General features: G+C 43.3%; 1 protein-coding gene across 8 annotated transcripts in view; it reads left to right on the forward strand.

The window, feature by feature from the left end:
* The window catches only part of B3GALT5 (beta-1,3-galactosyltransferase 5), a 40,158-nt gene that overhangs the window by 7,247 nt on the left and 15,873 nt on the right, over positions 1 to 17,038 (forward strand). For 5 of the 8 annotated variants that reach the window (XR_010376721.1, XR_010376726.1, XR_004139210.2 and 2 more), the window contains exon 2: positions 11,601 to 11,803. The gene's annotated coding sequence lies outside the window, so the exon portion shown is untranslated. Of the gene's footprint in view, positions 1 to 5,853; positions 6,413 to 10,507; positions 11,804 to 17,038 lie in introns of those variants that run through there. The other 3 variants (XM_031459794.2, XM_064476030.1, XM_064476026.1) reach the window with 3 other exon arrangements.

Consider the following 17,038-nt stretch of genomic DNA (forward strand, 5'->3'; position numbering starts at 1 on the left):
GTTCAGGGCAGTGACTTTGTAGCATGTTCCTCAGTTTGGATTTGCCTGACATTTTCTTAGGATTAGATTGAAGTTTCGTGTTTTTAATAATAATAACATAGAGGTTTGATAAATTTGATAAATTTTCTTATTGGTTATAATAATTTATATGTAGTCTTTATACCTGAGATTTTGGGGTGGTTTGTTAATGCGGCATAACCTAGACTATTGGGTTTGATACAGTATTTTCTGTAAATAATAGCTTAGTGTCTTTTCTTCTGATTCTTGTATCTCATTTCTTTTTCTGGTCTTATTGCATTGGCTAGGACCTTGAGTACAATATTTAATAAAAGCAGTGATAGTAGACATTCTTGTCTTGATCTTGACCTTAATGTGAATTCTCTCAAGTTTCACTACTAAGTATGACGTTCATGTTAGGAGTTTGATAAATACCCTTTTGTCAAATTAAGAAATTTCCCTCCTTTACTATGAATTAGTGTTGAATTTTATTGATTGTATGTATTTTTGGTTGCATCCTTAAAGACAATCATGTATTTTTTCCTTCTTTTAATTTATTTATATAGTATATTACTAAAAATCTAATATATTATTTAGGAACTTTCCTAATTATCTTTGAAGGAGATATTGATCATAATTTTCGTTTCCTTTACTTTCCGTATCTGAAGTTGAGATTTTTTCCCCCCTATTTCTCTGATGGAGCTTATACAAAAGAAGGATTTTTTTTGGGTTCCATTAAAATTTAGTAAAGTTTACCTCTGAGTCTTTTTGGATTTTGTCTTTCTTTTTGTCTAAGTCTTTCAGGGTGGGGTGAGGTAGAATTTTGATTACAGGTACAATATCTTTAATTGTTATTTATTGATTCAGGTTCTATTTCTTCTTCGAGTGAAAGTGCTGAAATTTATTACGTAAAGCTGTTCATAACATTCCATTATGATTTTTTAAATGTTTCTTTCTTTGTGGTTGTGACTTTTCCCATTTTCAGTCTGATTTATTTGTGCCCCCTTTCTCTTTTCTGGTTAAATATTTCTAGAACTTTACTTATTAGTGTTTCTAATAAACAGTTTTTGAATATGTAGATATCTTCTCTGTTTGTTTTATTCTGTATTTCATTCCTTGCTACTTATTTCCTCATTTCCCCTAGTTTTTGCCTTTTTAATGTTTATTGTCTTTTCTCTACCTTCTGGAATTATATGCTTAATTTATTTTATTTTTTATTTTTAAAATTTATTTTAAATCTTTCTTTTTCAACCTATAAATTTATTCCTAAGTGATTTTTAGTTGCATTCCATGGATTTTCATAGTTTATTCTTTCATTGTTATTTGGTTTAAAATAGCCATTGTGAAGTCCTCTTTAAGCCATAAATTATTTCATGTATACACTGAAAGGTTTCAAAACATACATTTTTTTCCATTATGCTTTTGTGTAGATTTTTAGTTCCTATAAATGGTACAAGTACAATTAAAAAGAATGTTTATTGTTTATTTCTCTATATAACTATTAAATGAAGTTTGTTTTCTTCATTAAATCATTATTATTACTGTCTGGTTTGCCTGTCATACTTTCTAAGAGGAATGTGTACAAATACAATTTATCCTTGTAATACTGTCAGTTTTGGAGTTATATATTTTGAGACTATGTTGTGAAAGGCTTACAGGTTTAGCCAGGATCCGTCTTATAAGATTAAATGGCGTACTGCTGTGTTGAGTTGCTGCTTTTGACTTGAATTCTCTACTGTGTCAAATAGCTGCGCTGGGCATCTCCCCCATCCCATCTCGCTGCCTGGTACTGCAGCTATCTGCCCCATCTCTTTTTGTACCTTTACTTTGGATGTGTTGTTTAGACCTACATATAGATGTGTTTCCCCCCAATCTAATAAATTCTGTTTTTGGATAAGTGCGTTTAATCCATTTATAATATGTATGATTTGTGAGGTTCTGGAATTTAATTCTATTATCTCATGTGTTTTTTCTTTACCAGCTTTTTTCCTTAGTTCTCTTTTCTTCATTTTTATACCTCCCATTGAATTGATAAAGTTGCCTATGTTTCCGTTTTTCTCCCTTTGCTGGTTTGCAAGCCACAGACTGTACTTGCATTATTTTAGTGATTAGCTATAATTTTGAGTCATGCTTTTTTAACCATATGTAGTTTAAAGTTTTTCAGTCTTTCTATCATTTTCCCTTTCATGACAAGGACCTTAGTACACTTTTAATTATCAAACAACCTCTTTCTTTTATTTTGTAACTGTTTCTAGAGTTTGGCTTTAACTTTTTGAACACGAAAAATTTGTTCTTTATATGAGACATAAATTGATTCAATCACATATTTGGTTAATTTCTATGCCATTGTGTTCTGTATCCCGTGACATAGGTCTGAGTTTGTACATCTTGCTGAAGCGTATCCATTAATAACTATTTTAGTGATGCTACATGGGTCATAAACTTTCTTACTATTTGTGTGTTTGAAAAATGCCTGCATGTTAGTTTAAGTATAAAACTCTAGATTGGCAATTATTTCCTTCCAGCATTTTGAAATTAAGACTCTGTTATTATATTATCAGTCATGAGAAATTTCTGTCAATCTAATCATCAGGATTTTGTGGACACTTTGCCTTTCTCTCTGATAGCTTTTGAGACTTTCTCCCTATCCTCCTTGTTCTGCAGTTCCCCGTGATGTGCTGTGGTGCAGATTTATCTTTATTTATCATGCGGGGTACTTAGGGTGCAGTTTTGATTTGAGGACTTGTATCTTCAATTCTGGAAAAGTTTCAGCTCATGTTTCTTCTCTGCTATTCCCTCAGTTCTTTCCTTCTGGAACTCTTGCAAGATTGCGCCGACCCTCTCAGCTTCTCTGGAACATCTCCTCTGGTTTTCTGAGAAGTTCTGATTGTTGCTAGAGGTATCCCTGGGGGAAGATGCTGCTTCTCCTTGCAGTGGGGATCTCCCTTTCCCTGTGGAAAGCGAGAAGGCAAGTCTGGAGGCTTAATCTCATTTTACTCTAGAGGACCGTTTCCCGCAGGTTTCGCACTTCCTCCTCTGTTCACTGTTCTACAGCCTGGCGAGGGAGGCAAGTAAGACTTTGATGAATTTCAGTTCCTGACCTTTTCTCATGTTCACCTCCCCGTTAAAGGTACACATAAAATTCTGGTGTTTTCAGCATTTTTCCCTGACCACTGCTTTCGAAGGTTATGCTGAGGGTTGTGTTCCTTCATTTGAGTGTTGCTTATATATTTTAGGCCCATTTGAACTTACTGTTTGCTTCATTTCAGTAGGTATAAAGTGCGGAAAGAAGTATCTCGCTGCCCTATCACGCAGTTAAGCAATAAGAGTTGCTAATATTATTCCACCCATCAGCAGTGGGTCAGAGTGGGTGTTCAAAGACTGCTTTGTATGCAGTCTGGCACCATACCAAGGTGATTGGAATCTTTGGAAAGACACAATGACCCATTATAATTGGACGTGAATTAAGGAATTGAGAAATTCGAATGAGGCAAATAAATCGTAGAGAGATGGCTTTACTAAGGGGGAGGTGAGTACGGAAGGATGGTGTTTGACATTCCGTAGATACAGCCTGCCACAAATGCTCCACAGCTAACTCTCAGAGTTTTCTGGAGAACCCATACATAACTGAAACTGGATTTTTTGATACCCTTATTTGGCTTTCTCAAGAACAAAATGCCCAGATGCCCTCTTCACTAGTTAGTAACCAAGCAAGTTATCCCCTGAAAAAGTACAAGGAAGATTCATTATTCCAAGACTGAAGTTTTTTCTCTCTATCCTCACTCTCTTATAGATATTGTTCTTGCTCCTGCTCTAAAAGTCAGTTTACCAGCTGACTCCTGTGTGAGAAAATCATTTATAAGAAAGATAACTAAACTGCAAGGAAAATACGCAGTGTTCTCTGAGCTGCTCTTTGACAGACCTACACCTGCCATTTTAGACACGGTGTTGCACTTAGGTCCATCATCGCACACGCACTTTTTCAGTGTCTTGTTTTGCTGACTTCTAACGTACTCTTACCACTTGCCTTCAACTGAAGCTCCGTCTTGGATCATCTGTACCGTGGCCGAGCATTCTGCACTTGCTGTTCCATCAGGTTAAGCAGAGGAGCTTTTTCAGGCCGGCAAAAATCTACAGCGCCCAACACCATGTGGGAGATTTGAATAGTTAGAGAAGAAGACTGCTGAGGTTGGAAAGGCATTTTTCACGTGGTTGGCTACTCAGATTCATAGGGCCTGGCGGCTCTCACTCTCGCTGACCCCAGTCAGTCAGTCTTTTCTTTATCTGTTTGATTTCTTCATTAGTCTGTGGGATACGTTTCTCACACACTGTTTGAAGATCAAAGAAACTTGGGCAACCCTACCTCTGAATCCTCTTTTGAGATTCACTCTGCATGTGAATTTTGTTAAGTTTCCAAAAAGTTTTGCAGTAAAGAAACCTGTTTAATTTTGTTCAATCTAGTGGTTCCCCAACTTGAAGTTCCACCTCCCTCCCACCCCCCACCCCACTGCCCTCAAACACACCCAGGTTGGCATGATGTCTAGGGGTGCACAGTGTGGGAAAACCTGCCTTACTCTGTCAGAAAGGACTCTGTATTCCTTCTTACTCTGATTTTGGGCTTCTTTTCAATCTTTGATTCTTTCCTTTCTTTTTTATGAATAGTTTTATTGGAGTATAATATCCATAGCATATATTTTATCCATGGAGTTTACAATTCCACAACAGTTGGTACATTCACAGTGTTTTGCAACCATCCCCACTGTCCAGTTGCAGAACGTTTTCATCACCCCAAAGGAAACACTGGAACCACTGTCAGTCACTTCTTCACATAGTCCCCACCTTCTGGCAACCACCATTCTGCCTTCTGTCTTTATGGATTTGACCATTCCAGGGACCTCATATAAGTGGAATCACACAGTATTTGTCCTTGTGTGACTGGCTTATTTCACTCAGCATAATGTCTTCAAGTTTCATCCATGTTGTAGCGTGTGTCAGAATTTCTTTCCTTTTCAAGGCTGAATACTATTCCATTGTATGTATATGTTGTTTATCCATTCATCCATCAATGGAGACCTAGATTTCTTTCATGTTTTGGTTATTGTGAATAACCCTGTTATGAACGTGGGTGTTCAAATATTTGTTTCAGTCTCTGCTTTCATTTATTTTGGGTATATACTCAGAATTGGAATTACTGGATCATATGGTAATTTTATGTTTTGTTTTGTTTTGTTTTGTTTTAGAAATTGCTACCCTGTTTTTCACAGTGCTGCACCATTTTACATTCCCACCAGCAGTGCACAGGGTGGGGTCCAGTTTCTTTACATATTTGCCAAAACTTGTTAATTTTAAAGAAGATGTATTTGTTTTTGTAATAACCTTCCTGGTGAGTGCAAAGTAGTATCTCACTGTGGCTTTGATTTGCATTTCCCTAATGATTAGTGATGCTAAGCACTTTTTCATCAGTTTATTGGACGCCTGATATCTTCTGTGGAGAAATGTCTATTCAAGTCTTTTGCCCATTTTTTTTAACACTTTTTATTGATTTATAATCATTTTACAATGTTGTGTCAAATTCCAGTGTAGAGCACAATTTTTCAGTTATACATGAACATATATATATTCATTGTCACATTTTTTTCTCTGTGAGCTACCATAAGATCTTGTATCTATTTCCCTGTGCTATACAGTATAATCTTGTTTATCTAGCCAACAATTTTGAAATCCCAGTCTATCTCTTCCCACCCCCTGCCCCCTTTTGCCCATTTTCAGATCAAGTTGTTTGTTTTTTTGTTGTTGTGGATGAGCCCCTGCTATTAACAGGTAAGATACTCTTACTGTCATGAATTTTATTTCTGGGAAAGATGTTTATTGGCATTTATTTCTTTTCTGCTTTTATCTCTCCATCATAGTTCCCCATCAGTTATCATGTTTTACTGTCCTAGTTTGTCCTGTCCTTAGGCTTGACCAGCAGATCTGTTCCTTCTCTCCCTTTTCCACACCCCATGTTTTGAATCTTTGTCTTTTAAACTGTTGGTTCTTTGTGTGGAAAGTTTTATTTAAGCCAACTTCTCCCTACCACCTTCTTTTTCTTCCTTAGGATTGTCATCTGCTGTCTGATTTTAGCCACAGTTCCTCCACTGAAGCTGCAATAGCTCTGGCTCCACATTTTTTTGTGCATTGATGATGACTCCTTCCTTCTTTAGTCTCCTTTGGTCCCTGGAACACTTCTCAGTGATGCCGAGGTGGGGAGTGAGCAGTGGGGTTTAGGACTGTGGACCTCTGCCTGGCTGTAGATGCTAATTTTGACCATTAATTCACTCTAGGACCCCGGCTGGTGACTTCACTCTGTGGAATTCCCCTTGGTGAAGGAGGACATTAGTGCCCACCTTGTAGGTGTGTGGCGAAGACTGAATGAGTAAGCACATGAAATGTGCTTAGCACAGTAGCTTGTACACGGGAAGTGTTATGGTCAGACTTACAGTTACAGTTACGTTACAGCTTGCCCTCTGTATCTGTGGGTTTTGCATCCTTGAATTCAACTGACCATGGAGAGAAGACATTTGGGGGGAGAAGTTACAGAAAATATCAAAAAGCAAAACTTGGAGTTTACATAGCATTTACATTGTATTTACAACTATTGACATAGCACTTAAAGTGTGTTAAGTATTATAAGTTATCTAGAGATGATTTAAAGTAAACCAGAGGATGTTCCCAGGTTATGTGCAAATACTATGCCATTTTATATAAGAGACTTGAGCATCCTTGGATTCTGGTAGTCACGGGGATCCTGGACCCAATCCCTGGGGGACACCAAGGGACAACTCTAATCTGGCTTTTCTCATATGTGTCCAGTTGATCCCTTTCCACCTCCATTTGTCTTCCCACCCAACTCTTGTTCTAAATTCTTTTCTTTGCTCTTCATTATTTTCTTCCTAGATATTGTCTTACTCTTGACATTTCAATGTCTGCCTTTATGCCTGCAGATTTTAACCAGGTCAGCTCTCTACATTTTAGTAGGAAGCTTCTTGTAGCATGAAACCGTGCTGTATGGACATAGTTTTTGGAGGACATTTTGACTTTAGTCAGATCAGTCCATGTTGGCTGCACCCTCACCAGCTTATGCACAGCCATGTCAGTTCCATTTCAGACTTGGAAGAATCTGACCTTTCACTAATTTCTATGAATTGCATTATCTTGAAGATGAAATTACAAGTGTCACCCTGCACAGTGGACCTAGCAGGGCCACACTAAGTGAGTATATCCTGAGCAGACGCAAGAAGGGATGGTAGGGCTTTACAGATCAAATGAACTAACGTCATGGGAGTCTTAGAATGATCTAGAATAATGCCTGAGAGCTTACTGGTTCCTGGATACTGTGAAGTACTGATCTGACTTTCACAAAAACCTTAGGAGGTAATCAGTATTATTTTCCATTTTACAAGTTTTCCATTTCTCATTTATAGAGAAACCTGAGTCTTAAGAAAGTAAATATGCTCAAGTCTCATAACCAGCAGGTGGCTGACTTAAGATTTGACTCAGTTCCCTTGGGTCCCAAACACAGAACTCTTAACATCTAGATTGTCTTCTCTATGTTATCATTTCCCATTTTTCCATTTCTCATTTTGTTTTTTCCTGTCCCTTCTTCTATACTGGATACGCTAGAGCTTAGTCCATTTCAAAGAGAGACTATATATGTACTTATTAATAATATCTTGTTTTAATGTTTAGATTAATTCAATCCTGCTTTTAGTTTTCTTATTCTTGCTCTTTTCTGTAATTTTTGTCTATTTTCTAAATTCTTTGAGAGCTTAGTCCTCTTCTTTCTTTTCTTTAATAATGGAAATACTTAAGGCTATGCATTGGCCTCTGAAAACAACTTTGAACACATTCTAAAGAATCTTATCTAGTGTTCTTTTTTGTTTTGTTTTATTTTATAAGTGATCTGTTATTGTGCGTTTAATTTCCCCCCTTCCCTTATTTGTAAGTGGATGGGATTTTTGATGATCTTGTTAAACTTAATGTTAATCCGTGGCTTTCTTGCTCTATTGCCAGGACGATGGCCTGTTGTTTTCCTCTTGAGTCTACATACAGCGACCATATACAGTTGCTATTCAGGAGTACATGTAGTTATAATAATGGAAATGCTGGTTTAAAGTGAAAATGACTAAGAATTGAAAATGATGCTTATAACTCACTTATTTTAGTATACATTTGAGTTCTTGTTTCTCCAACTGGTATGTTTTGCTTCTTTTATTATTGAAATAAAAATACATATTCTCTGTAAAATCCTTAGGGCACATTTCCAGCTTTGGTTTTTATAGGAAAATGGTCCCAGCCTGTTCTGTAACAACCAGCACTCAGTGCCAGAGACCAGTGAAAAAATGAAGGGGTGTCATTAAGTGGAACAGTAGGCCTTGCTAACAAACCCATCAATGTTCAACAATTTTAATGAGCTTTTAAAAAGTGTCATATTTTCACTGTGAATCATTTCACATTAAAATCTGTGGCTTTCCTGCCAAAGTTATCTTTAATGAAATCTGTGTGATTTCACGCAGATTTGGAGTGAAGTGAATGTGAGTGAGCAGGAAGCAGAATCCATAAGAAACCCACGTGTCTGAGGGGAAATTTCCTGAGCATCTGGGCCTTAGTTCTGTTCACTCCCTCTGGCAACCTCAGCCCCATTCTCCCGACACCCCATGTCAGGAACTCATTCAGGACTTCTTGAGAATTGGTGACTTAGGTCAGTGAACTGTCTCTCTCACACATTTCTGGCTCCTTCTGCTGCAGGAAAATGAGGGGCATGAGAGGACAGTCATGTCCCAGGTCTTGGGAGAGTCCCTGGGATGTGCCTTGTCAAGTGAGGGTCCTTGGCTTCTCATAGGAAAGAATTTGAGAGTAAGTCATAGTAAAGTGAAAGCAAGTTTGTTTAGAGAGATACACATTCCAAAGACAGAGTGCGGGCTGTCTCAGGAGACAAGAGAGGCGGCCTCAGGGCATGGGGTCATCTCAGGAAGTGAGAACAGCTTAGAAGATACACGTTCCATGGGCAGAATGCAGGCCATCTCAAGTGGCAAGAGGCCTTGGGGTGCAGGGGTGATTAGTTTTATGAGCTTAGTACAGGTGGGAGGATTTTTCCAACTATTTTGGGCGTGGGACAGGGATTTCCCAGAACTGGTCCACTGCCCACATTTTGATCTTTTATAGTCAGCCTCAGAACTGTCATGGAACCTGTGGGTGTGTCATTTAGCAGCTAATGTGTTACAGTGGGCATATAAGGAGACTCAAGGTCCACTGGAAGTCAAATCCTCCGCCATCTTGGGCTGAGCTGGTTCTAACCAGTTTATGTTGCATCCTCAATTGCTGAGTCATTCCTTCCATGCTTGTGACCTACCTCCTCCCCTCCTGTCTCACAACCATCAGTGGATTCTGTGCTGGGTTTTCTGTGCAGTGAAAGGCACAGGAGGTGACTGGCATCTGACTAGGAGATGATGTTTGTAGGTTAGTACTCTTTTTTTTTTTCCCATTTCAGGAAAAGTGGTTTCTGTAGATTCACTGAAAAGCTGTGGTTACCTAGAGGTGGCCAGAGGAGACAGGGCAGTCCCTGGGAGGTAAGAAGAGGCAGAAAAAAACAGAGGAAGGATGGGACACAGAGGAATGAAAATAACCCCCAGCTGTTTTCGAGTCTTGAATGTTGTAACCCTTTGTCTACTTTTTGGAAACAGTTCCTGCCTATAGAGCTTTCTTTAAACAGAAATAAGAATCTAGTGGGGAAAATGTTTGGAAAACTTTGGAAAAACACTTTTCCTGTCAAAATATGCACAGAGAGAGGAGGAAGCATGTTCTGACAGATCTAAATGCAACGTTGCTTGTGGGCGGAATTCTGCCTAATACCGCTATTGTGTTTGCTGCTCAGCAAAGCTCGCACAAAGCCCGATGCAGATACTCAGATAATAACCACTTGAATAACTTTATTCATCTATTTACTTAGTAAGTGTATAGGTGTTCTAGGACTCACAGAACAAAGCACCACAGCGTGAATGGCCTGTCTCGCAGCTTTGGAGGCTGCAAGTCTGAGATCAAGGTGTCAGCAAGTTCTGAGGCTTTGAGGGAGAATCTGCTCCAGGCCCCTCCTCTAGCTGCATGATTTGATGACAAATTTTGATGTTCCTTGACTTGTAGAAGCACCACCCCGTCTTCATCTTCATGTGGTGTTCTCCCTGTGTGCGTGGCGTGTCCAGATTTCCCCCTTTTATAAGGACACCAGTCATACTGGATTAAGGGCCCATGCTATTCTGGTATGACCTCATCTTAACTAATTACATATGCAATGTCCCTATTTCTAAATAAGATCACATTGAGGTCCTGAGGGTTAGGACTTCAGCATTTGGATTTGAGGGGAACACAATTCCACCCATAACAGGAAATATTTACTTATGCACCCAGTAAATGTTTAATGAGCATCTCTTATGTGAAAAGTACTTTATGAGGTATTGAGATTTAAGTAAATATGGATAAAATATTTCCTGTCCCAAGCCGCTTACAGCAGAGTAGGAGAGAGGCATATAAACATATAACTATAATCGGTGGTGGCATGGTAAAGGTACGTACAAGGGATTGTGGTGGATGGAAGGGGATGATTAAACCTACTTGTTGGAGGAGATGTCAGGGAAGCTTCACTGATGGGGCAAAGTTTGAGCTGGATCCAAAAGGATTAAAAAATCAGTCGGTAGACCATGGGCATTCTGGCCAGGGAGAGCAGCATGATGATCTGAAAGAAAATGATGCACTCTGGGACTTTAAACCGTCTTGTGGCAGGAGTGTCTGGGCACTGTGGAAGTGATGGGCTGTCACTGGAAAGCTTTAAGTGTTGGAATGACACTCGTGGACTCGTGGTTTTGAAAAATTCTGATTGACAGCACAGAGGCTGGAGTGGAGGTGGTTAAGTCTAAATTTGGGAGATAGAACAGTGGAAATGGGCACGAATCTGGTACTTGTGTCACTGAGTGGATCCTAATTTCCTTCAGCCTGAAGGGGGGAGTGAGGATGGTCCCTATTGCCTAACTCCAGATCCGAATGCCAAACCCTCCCTCATCAGTGCGTTCCTTGGTCAGGGGTCACGGTGTCTACATTTTGTCCAGAGCTTGGAGACAGGGATCTACTTCTGGCCAGGCCAAGGGATCTAGAACCCAATGGGCAGAAGTAATGAGATTTTCTCTATTTCTACTAGAAAAAAAAAACTCATTTCCTAGTCATGTGTCATCAGTAGCATCCTCCCACTTTCTTAAAGACAATCAACAAGTAGTGACAAGCTGGAGGAAGCTATGTGATTACTGTATAGGAAAAAATGAGAGGCATAAGGAAATAGTCCACCACCTCGAGGTAGAAATCACCCACTCGTTACAAGATCATCCGCCGTGAAGTCAGAATGTTTCACCACACCTCCTGCAAGGGGACTGAGGGCCTGAAATAACCCACGGGCCAAAGGACATTCCAGCAGAAGAGAAACGATAGTGATTGCAGCGACCGCCGACAGCCTCAAGAGTAAGCCTGCCAGGGTGAGCGAGGGTGACGATGTGTGATTCAGCTTTTTTGCTTGTTTGTAGGTTTTTGTGGCTGCCTCCTGTCGGGCTTCAGAGGTAGCTGTGGGTGATGAACGCCATGGAGAGGAAGTGCTCCCACAGCTAGAGGAAGTGGCAGCTGCAGGGCGGTCTACGTGCGCCCCGGAGAATGCAGGTCTGCGCGCCGGGAGGCGGCTCTGCCGAGGCTGCACTGCTTCTGGGCCACTCCTGCTGTGCTGACAAATCAGGTAGGCTTTTGAATTTTGTGTTTGGACAGCCATGGTTTATTATTGGATGTGCACTATTTTCTGAACCAAGATTATCTTCCATCCTCTTAATCATCGTAAGCCTACCTCCTGGAGCCAGAGGGCAGAGGCTGCAACTTGTACCGTGGGGACCATTAGCTCCCCATCTTTCTTCTCTGCACGGCTTTTTGTTCCCCTTCATGCTAAAGCATCCTGACAGAGGTTTCTGAGCGTTACCCAAACACCCCACGCTTTGCCTCTAGTAGCCCATCAGCCTCCCCCGTGTGAACGGTGGCGGGTGAAAGCCTTAATGTCACTTCTTCCTCTTCCATTGAAATAAGCCAGGTTCTACTTCTTCTGAGCAGTAAATGAAGTTGTTTGAAAGGCACATAAAGCCGAAATACCTAACGTGCTGAAAAATTTTGCAAACCTGTTTCATCCTCAGGAGAGGCCGCAGAAACCAAGCGCTCGTTTTCAGGTCAGGAACTGTATCCCAGTTACAAAGAAGCACCGTTTAGCTTTTGGAGACCTGGGCAACTTCTCTGTTGGTTCATTCACATCTTTCCTTTGGGCTTCTTTGTGTCAAATACTACGAGTCAGCAGCTGCGACAACGGTGGAAAACACAGAAAGTGGCCCCTGCTGTGTCTTTTTGGAGTTACTGACCAGTGGGAAGGGTGGGCGGTCGCCCAAGGTTTGCACAAAGAAATGATAAAATCCCATGGATAAAACTGATAACATAGCATCCGGTGAGTGGCATGGGGAGTGAAGGATCCCGGCTGCAAGGGGGACGCAGCAGGAGTGGGGTGCGGGGGGAGGGGGAGGGGAAACGCGCACAAAGCAGGACATTTGTACAGGAGGGAAGGAGAGAGTCTATTTAAGGATCTGAAAGGGAACAAGTGTGGCCTGAGAGCAGAAGCAGAAGGGAAGTCAGCCAGAACAGAGACTACACGACGTGGGCTGATGGATGAGGAACTCGTGGACGGGTGGATGGTCCTGTTGAAGATCGGCTGAGCTCGTTTGTCAAGAAATGAAAGTTCAAGCCATAGGGAGTTAGGGTGCGTTACAGACAGCACTGCCCCACCTGAATGCTCCCTGCTGTTCCCACGGCCTCTCGTTCAGGGCAGGTCCTAGAAACTGAAGGCTGGACAGGCCATGTTTCCGGAGTGATCACCCTCCTTTATTTTAATTATTTTTCTTCCCTGCTGGTGGTTTGCATGCTGAATTCCTGTCACTCTCAGATTCTGTCTTGAGACCTGACTCAAGCACCCAAGCTTCTGTGGCCCTGTCACTTAGACCGCCAGCGCCCAGAATAATCAGGGAGAAGGGGTTCTTAGGGAGGAACCGCTTGTGCTTGTTTTCAAAGTGACTTCTATGGGGCTAAAAAACGTTATCTTTCCTTTATGTCACCAGCCCAGACAATCAAAGAGTTTTCCCCAAACTTTCAGGTTTTTCTAACCTGGTTTTTACACAGAATAATCAGCAACCGTGTTTGTGACGATCTGCTCTATGCTTTTCTGGTCTATTATTAATTTGTTTTGTTCCATTTTTGGCTAGAAAAAAAGCCCCAATTCTTGGCTTATTGAAGTAGTCAGAAGCTTATTATTTTTAAGCCCATGGTAGACTGGCCTTCTTAAGTCTATGAGCACAAGTTTTTGTTCCTTTTGACACTGTGGATGAAACTGTTTAGTAAAGTTGAAATTGTTCAGTGCTATTTGGGCTATTCAGGAAAGAATGCTTCAGAGGTTTAAAAGAATCTGGTTTCAAAATACTTTGAGTTGCGCTCTTGGTTTCTTAAGAATTGGGAGCTGCACGTAAAGACACTTTTTTGGGTTTTTGTTTGTGTTTTTGTAAACAAGGCTTCAGCAGAGGGTAGATTGCAGAGCAAGGGTCCGGAAGCTGAACAGAGCACAGACCCCCTCCACTCCCATCTCTGTCTTACTGTCGGAGTTCGAATCTTGAGGTCCGGTGGGGCGCTCTTCTCCATCTCTGGGACAGAAGAAGAGACAGACGGCCCAGAAATAGAGCTTCGCAGGGAGAAGCACACCGATGGCCTGGAAAAGGGCGGTGCTTCCCTCTGCGCAGCAGTTTACGTGACTGAGGGAAATCCAAGGAGACCCCGGGAACATTCACAGTGACCAGTACTGCCTATCAGAGAGTCGGTGCCCTGGCAATGTTGGGAGGTGGTCCCTGCTGTGGACTGAATTTTGTCCCCCCCCAACCCATATGTATTTGATAGTGTGTGGAGTTGGGCCTTTTGTGGGGTAATTGGATTTAGATTTAATGCACTCGCCCTGCCTCTGTCTCTCTGTCTCTCTCTCCCCCTCTCTCCCCCCATCTCTTCACCCCTGCCGGACGAGGGCTCTCGCCAGAACCCTGGCAGCCTGGTTTCTGACTCCCAGCCTCCAGAACTGTGAGAAAGTAAATGTCGGTGGTTTAAGCCTCTTTGTCTATGGCATTTTGTTATGACAGCCTGACGTGCTTCAATGTCAACCCCTAGAATGCCTTCCTAAAGCTCAGAAGTCATTGATTCTGAGATTGATGGTCACTGGTATGAATCTCTGGGCTCTGCTTCCCCAGTGCTTGGTTTAATGGGAGCTACCATACTCAAAGTCAGCAGGAGGCTTCTCTGTTGTATTAGGGATGGAGGAAAGAGGCCCCCTTGGGCCCCAGACTTAGCAGTCCCTAAAGCCTAGACCCCTGCGGACCGACCACTGATGTCCTCATAAAAGCCAGGCTCCTCCCATGCTCCTCCAGGCCACGCCGAGCTGCCCTGCCGGCCTCCAGCCTCACTTCCAAGCTTCCCCCCAACGCCTGCTGCCTGTTTCTGGAACCCACCAGGCTTTTTTAGATTCCTGCCTCTGCCCGTGTGCCTCCCCAGGGCAGCCACCCTGAACATCCTCAGGGGGACCTCTGTTCTCTCTTCCACCCTGTCTGAGTAAAGCCAGAGCTGGACCACAGCTACAGTGGCAGAAGCAGATTTTACTCCAGTACTATCAGGGGAATTGAGACCTCGGTGTAGAGCTGGGCTCAGCTCTGAATACAGCCCAGACACGGGGTATTTGTAGCCAAGGGCCAGGTTGGGGGATCAGCGGATGGGAAATCACTGGGAAGAGACATCAGGGGTTGGGGGATTCTGGCTAAACTGAACTTGACGAGATTCTGGCTGAAGGCAGCCCAGGGTGATCAGACACCAAGCCTGGGGGGATGAGGCGTTTGATCAGATATCATGGGTGGGGGGTTCTGGCGAGACCCACTTCACAGGGTTCTTGCTGAAATTGGCTGATGCATAGATGACATGGGAGCCCAAGGCTGAGGCTTCGCCGAGAAGGGGGTTCAGAGGAGCCTGACTGAGGTTTGCTCAGGGAGGGTCTGCCAGGATCACACACCTCCTTGCTGGGTTGTGCCACAGCTCGTCCTGCGGGCTGCAAACCCCTCCAAAGTTTGTCTCCTTCATCCTTGGACTGCGGGCACCTGGACCCCGGCCTGCCACAGAGGAGGTGCCCAGAAGAGGTTTTCCGGGGCCGGAAAAGGGTCTGGGATGAGGGCGCAGTGCTCTCTCCCCACTGACAGCCAGGGCCCGTTACGAAAGCTCTCCCAGTGCGACGTGCTCCTGTCTTAGCTGGTCAGCCTCCAAAGACGGGCGCAGGCTGCCCCCGAGACCATGCCAGTGGGGACACTTCCCCAGCATAATTTCCTCCGGCCTTCGGCAGCATGAAAGCTACATGATGAATGGGATTTTTGTCCACGGTTCTGGCCTGAGCTGATGAGGTGATGGGAGAGGCAGTGAAAGCCACTATTCCTCATGTGGCTGGGAATTTCAAATTCCCTCCTGACGAAAGAGGAGGTCGCAGGTGCCCTCTAAACGCCTCTGTGTGCAGACCTCGGCCACTGGCTCGGTGACGACCCACAGAGTCAAAGGCAGGTGGTGTGAATGGTCACAGCCCAAGGATACTGCCTGGGGGGCTCAGCTGGGCGGCCACAGGAGCCAGGCTAGACGGCTTAGAACATGTTTTAAACAGGAGAGGGGTTGACAGAGTGGACGGTTTATTTCAGTAAGTAGGAATATTAAAAAAAAAAAAGAAAAAACACCTGTCAGCTACCATCACCACTTTTTTTCCCATAAAATTGAAAAACATATTTTAGAAAAAAAATGTGGTGAAAATGTGCAGCTCACAAAGGTTCCAGTCCACCTCAGCCCTGACTCCCAGGCCCCAGAGGGGAAGTCGGATAAAAGCAACAGCAAAAACCTTAAAGCGCCTGCAAATGGGACGGTGATCTCACCCATGGCCTCAGACATCCACGATGCCATCTTCCCTCTCCTGGAGTCACTGTCGCTAGTTTTGAGGTGTGACCATCCCTCGGCTCAGGTGTGTGAGCCCGTCTGCAGGTAAGCAGGTGACCCCGAGCACCAGAGCAGGACTAGTACTGTGAGGGCTGGCATCTCGGATGGGAAAAGAATTACGTTATTGTTTCCATGAGCCTTTAACTGAAATGCAGTGCTTTCTTCCATCATGAATATGGGCGCTGTGTTAATTTCCTGGGGCTGTGGTAGCAGAGGACCACAGGCTGAGGCCTTCCGACCAGACGCGACCCAGATCCGGCAGTGTGGCCGTAGACAGACAACAGATGTTTATTCCCTCACAGTCTAGAGGCCAGAAGTTGGAGGTCACGGTGTGCGCAGGGCCGGTTCCTTCTGAGGCTGCGAGGGAGAGTCTGTCGCAGGCTCTCCCCCAGCTTCTGGGGGCTGCTGGCATCCTTGAGGCTCCTCGGCCTGTGGAAGCATCACCCCGACCTCTGCCTCCGTCTCCACGTGGCGTTCTCCCTGTGTGCTCATTTGTGTCCAAATGCCCTCTTTTAATGAGAACACCAGTCACAACTCGATTAGGGCCCCCTCTAAGTGACCTCCTTGTAACTTAGTAAAGACACTCTCTCCAAATAAGGTCATATTCCTCGGTACTGGGGGTCAGGACTCCAACGTTTGAATTTGGAGGGTGGGGGCACAATTTACCCCCTAAAAGGCACTGACCCGCTCGGGAGAAGAGCCTGTGATCTTGTCTCCAAGAAGATTCATTGGTATTTTCACAACATAATAGTCATTGTGGACACTCTCAAATATGGGCGAAACTCATGCTGCCTTCAAAATTAAGATAATTATTCAACATGAAGCTAGAAATTATTATCAGATACAGAGCTGAATAAGGGCATTCTGGCACAGAATATTGCTCGGGCACACTATA

The sequence above is a fragment of the Camelus dromedarius genome, chromosome 2 (assembly GCF_036321535.1).
Source record: "Camelus dromedarius isolate mCamDro1 chromosome 2, mCamDro1.pat, whole genome shotgun sequence".
Taxonomy (NCBI): Eukaryota; Metazoa; Chordata; class Mammalia; order Artiodactyla; family Camelidae; genus Camelus; species Camelus dromedarius.